Source organism: Lissotriton vulgaris, chromosome 1_2 (assembly GCF_964263255.1).
Source record: "Lissotriton vulgaris chromosome 1_2, aLisVul1.2, whole genome shotgun sequence".
NCBI classification, from domain to species: Eukaryota; Metazoa; Chordata; class Amphibia; order Caudata; family Salamandridae; genus Lissotriton; species Lissotriton vulgaris.
In genome coordinates this window covers 359447344-359452692 of record NC_141686.1, presented here as the reverse complement: position 1 = coordinate 359452692, position 5349 = coordinate 359447344, and the positions used below count along the sequence as shown (strand labels likewise).

At 40.8% G+C, this 5349-nt stretch overlaps 1 pseudogene; it reads right to left on the bottom strand.

Moving 5' to 3' along the window:
* Positions 1 to 571: 571 nt before the first annotated feature.
* On the bottom strand, positions 572 to 2997 carry LOC147736845 (uncharacterized; annotated as a pseudogene).
* Between the last annotated feature and the right edge of the window lie 2352 nt (positions 2998 to 5349).

Genomic DNA, 5349 nt, shown 5'->3' with positions numbered 1-5349 from the left:
TGTTTTTAGCTTTCCTAAACAATTCGGGTATGGATTGGGTAGAACTGAATTATGGTCCCAAAACAGAAGTGAAACCCAGATCTCAGTATTACAGGTATCACTTCTCTCTTCGTTAACACAGAAAAAGAGGTAGTACCATCTCAAGCAAAGAACCGCCTCTCACTCCGAGAGAAGGCATTCTGGCGAGAATAGTTCCCTACAATTCCACCTGCGCCAGAATCCCAGCTGAAAGCAGTCATGCTATTGAGATTTGACCCCTCTATTGCCAAATAAACTAGGCTCCTTGCTGACATCAAAAATGATCTTTAAAATCTAGGGAATAAATCATATTTAAGCCCTCCTATACAATCAGCAGTCAAATACCATGAATTCAAATACATTTGATGTTTTATTACATATTTAAAAACATACATTTCATATTAATATATAAAATCTAGTCATCTTTGTGTACATTTCATAGCCTCATGATTGTGTTTGCTGTATGATGATTTAGTTCATGCTAATGTTAAAGTAAATTGAGTTTGGTCCTTGTACACACCTATGTAGTGTGGATTTTAAAGGCTCTTGATGTCCATACATGGGTGGTGTTTGGATGTTTGGTTATGTATCATTAATACAGATTTATAAAGTATTGGGTTTCAAATGTATTATGCCACTAATGTCTATACAAACCACTTGTTCCTAAATATAATTTGTTCAGTTTAGAACTTGTTGCTGATAACGTGTAAGGAAAGTGAGTTTGACCCTGAAGCAAACCCCTGTAGTGTGATATATATAAGGATGGGTGTGCTCTCATTCCTGTTCTGTGGTGGTATGGTGATGACATTGATGATGGTCGGCAGCAGGAAGAACTTCCCGGACTCAGAACTTTGTTAAAACGAACTTGGTGGAAAGCATTTGTTTCTACTATCTTTGTCTACTGAAGATGTATCCTTTCTTCTGATGTACATATTATATCGAAGAACTCCTTCCTCTAGGCAAGGCTGGGCTATGAGAGCACTGTTTATTTGGCAGCTCCAGCAACACAAAGGCACCGTACAGATGATTCAGAATGCTACGTTCTAGTGTGTGTTCACTGACATCTCTGCAGAATTGATAACATACTAAAGCTCTTCATACATTCACGGCACTGTAATGGTGTTTCCCCTATGTGTATACGCTGATGACTTCTGAGATTTAAGGAATCACTACAACTACTTCCACATTCATTGTAATGGTATGGTTTTTCCCCAGTGTGTGTTAGAATATGTTTTTGTATGTCTGATGTGCTTCACACATTCACTGCAATGCTATGGGTTTTCTCCTGTGTGTGTTTGCTAATGTTTTCGAAGATTTAATTACACACTGAATCTCTTCACACATTTATTGGAATGGTATGGTTTTTCCCCAGTATGTGGTCGCTGATGATTCCTGAGAGTTGAGGAATCACTAAAAATACTTCCACATTCAGTGCAATGGTATGGTTTTTCCCCAGTATGTGTCCGCTGATGGTCTTGTAGGTGTGATTACTGACTGAAGCTCTTCACACATTCACTGCAATGGTATGGATTTTCTCCTGTGTGTGTTCGCTGATGACTCCTGAGAGCTGAGGAACTACTAAAAATACTTCCACATTCACTGCAATGGTATGGTTTTTCCCCCAGTATGTGTCCGCTGATGGTCTTGTAGGTGTGATTACTGACTGAAGCTCTTCACACATTCACTGCAATGGTATGGATTTTCTCCTGTGTGTGTTCGCTGATGACTCCTGAGAGTTGAAGAATCACTAAAAGTACTTCCACATTCATTGCAATGGTATGGTTTTTCCCCAGCGTGTGTTCGCAGATGATTTGGAGTAGTGATAACAGACTGAAGCTCTTCACACATTCAGTGCAATGGTACGGTTTTCCCCCTGTGTGTGTGTGTTCGCTGATGTCTTTGGAGTTGGGATAATTGACTGAAGCTCTTCACACATTCAGTGCAATGGTACGGTTTTTCCCCTGTGTGTGTTCGCGGATGTCTTTGGAGTTGGGATAATTGACTGAAGCTCTTCACACATTCAGTGCAATGGTATGGTTTTTCTCCTGTATGTGTTCGCTGATGTCTTTGAAGATTTGATAACAGACTAAAGCTCTTCACACATTCACTGCAATGGTTTGGTTTTTCACCTGTGTGTGTTCGCTGATGTATTTTGAGGTTTGATAACAGACTGAAGCTCTTCGCACATTCATTGCAATGGTATGGTTTTTCCCCAGTGTGTGTTCGCAGATGTATTTGGAGTAGTGATAACCGACTGAAGCTCTTCACACATTCAGTGCAATTGTACGGTTTTTCCCCTGTGTGTGTTCGCTGATGTATTTTGAGGTTTGATAACAGACTGAAGCTCTTCACACATTCAGTGCAATGGTACGGTTTTTCCCCTGTGTGTGTTCGCTGATGTCTTTGGAGTTGGAATAATTGACTGAAGCTCTTCACACATTCAGTGCAATGGTATGGTTTTTCTCCTGTATGTGTTCGCTGATGTCTTTGAAGATTTGATAACAGACTAAAGCTCTTCACACATTCACTGCAATGGTTTGGTTTTTCACCTGTGTGTGTTCGCTGATGTATTTTGAGGTTTGATAACAGACTGAAGCTCTTCGCACATTCATTGCAATGGTATGGTTTTTCCCCAGTGTGTGTTCGCAGATGTATTTGGAGTAGTGATAACCGACTGAAGCTCTTCACACATTCAGTGCAATGGTATGGTTTTTCCCCCATGAGTGGCCGCTGATGATCTTTTAGGAGTGCTAACTGACTAAAGTTCTTCACACATTCATTGCAATTGCATGTTGCTTCTCCTGTGTGTGTTTGTTGATGGCTCTTTGGTAGTGATGACAAACTAAAGCTCTTGCTGCTTGTGTATGATTTTTGTTTCTTGGTTAGTGTCTCTGGGTCAGGTTTATAATTATCTGCATCCCATGACTGGGTTTCCTGAGGAGCTAACATGGTTGATAAAGCCCTTGTGTTATTATCACATTCCCTGTATGTGTGTGGTATTTTGGATGGTTGATTTCAGATTTTACAATGAAATACAAGACTCAAAAACTACACATTATATATTTGTGAAAAGTAAAGCTTCTTTGTAGGTGGTTATGTCTTTAGATTGAGGAATGGTTTTGCATGTTTATGAGTGAAGATTAGTCTTCCTTCTGGTCCAAGCAAATTGGGAAGGTCTGTTGTAGATCAGAGACCCTCTCTTTCCTTTGCCCTTAGTTGTCTGGCTCCACTCCCTTAGGGATTTCTCTTGCTCCTGTGGTTTGGCCAGGAAGAGTTTACAATATACCTAGCGTGCTCAATGGTGGTCTGTCATCATCACAGGAAGCAGAGCAATGCTGTATCCACCTCAAACCGAACACATTATCAAAGCTGGTGGTGGAGGCCTGTTAATAAAGGAAGTGGTTTGTCAGTGTTGTTGCCTTAATTTTCTAGAGGTAATTGCTTAGTCCTGTTGCATGGAGGTGCACAGCTCAGACTCTTACATCCAGTGAATTGCTCCTGACTGCCTCTTCGAGGATCTATCAGTTTATGTTCAGGTTTCTCAGTCTCTGACTGTGCAGATCTTTTCCTGAATATTGGAGCTCATTTTTTTTACCACTTTTTTCAGATTTGCACGATTACTGTCATTATTCATGATCATTTGAGCATCCAAGGCTGGTTTCCTATTGGATGTAAAGAGATTTAAAATCACTAAATGGAAATGTAAGAGTATGTGAATACACAATATTTAACTAGTTATAAAAGACCATTTATGAAAGTTACCAAGAGATATTTCCCCCTACACAGATATTTAACTAAATGTTTTATTGAACATGTACATCTTACTTAATTCAGAAAAGGAGGTGATTTTCCAATGCTCACACAGTAACTTAGTACAGAAAGAGCACACATGGAATGCCCACTCGCTAGAAGTACAGCTTTACAAAGACGCACATAGCTAAGATTTCATTTAAACAAGAAGAGATTGTGTAAAAAGAGATGGATCAGAATGTGCTGCTGTCACTTCAGTTTCAGGAAGTTTATAACAGCAGTAACCCTTTCAAGACTACATGACAAAGAAAACTCTTCATGAAGTTTATAATAAATGTAACTCTTCAGGAACTATATAATACAGCTAACGCTTCAGGAAGTATATAATAAAGCTAACGCTCCAGGAAGTATATAATAAAGGTAACGCTTCAGGAAGTATATAATAAAGGTAACGCTTCACGAAGTATATAACAAATGTAGCTCCATTACCACTCTTCTTAACAGTACTTTGCAGTTTACACTGGAGGAGCTGAAGTTCTAACTCTTGTCTTTACTTTTCCGTTTGTTAAGTTTTTTTTGCCACATTATTAGGGATGGTCCAAGCATTTGTTGGAAGATTGCACCATTTATTATAGAGATTCCATCACTATTAGTAATATACCTGCGACATCGCTGCTACCAATACATGTCTGCTTTTTGTCTTTTTCTGTCTTTACCAGGGTATCTGACTAAATGTCTTCCGTTTGGTGCCAGCATGCTTCTCGTCAGTGAATGGAGCATTGGCAGAGATGTCCATTGCTTGAGGGTGAGTGCAGCACTTACACCTCTGGGTATTTCTTTCATTCAGCTCCCTTATGGCTCCGTACTCGCTCAGGAAGGTTCATTGAAAGCTAAAGCAGGGGAGTGACACAATGACCACAGCAGACATCAGGTAATGAACCAATAGACAAACGCCATGATAGCATAGAAGGATCAAAAGCATCTTCAGAGAAGCTCGCCGGGGACATAAAAACGTCGGAAGTGCACAGGTAGCTACTTATGAGGTACAAACAGGGGAGGCGAACATGTAGGTACATGCTCCATTTTGGGTCTGTTTCAGGCTTTTAATGGGCTGGGAATTGGGGTGCACTGTATCTTAATACTGCGGCTGATAAAGGTACTTGCTGCCAGGGTGTTACCACTTTGACCCTTTACAAGAGGGGAGCCGAGCCTTTGAAAGCACAACACCTGAAGGCTGCCTGCCCTGAGGGGAAGGTGAGGGTCCAGGTGTCAGAAAATATCAGTAAGGGACTTAAAAGGATCCTAAGAAACACAGCGGCAGAGAGGCGAAATCGTCAGCCTAGATGAAGAAGAGCTGGGTCCTCCACTGTTTACGGAATACAGTAAGTGATAATGAATCTTTCTAAGGTTAGGAGGCATAGAATTCCACCGGGTCGGAGCTAAGACATGGAAGGAGAAACCTTTCGTTCTGGCTCTCCTGTGACGAGGGATGTGGGCCAGGTTTAGATTGGATGGAGTGTAGCGTTCTGGAGGGCATGTAAAGTTTCATCCAGGCAGCTAGGCTGGTTGCTCGTTAGAGCT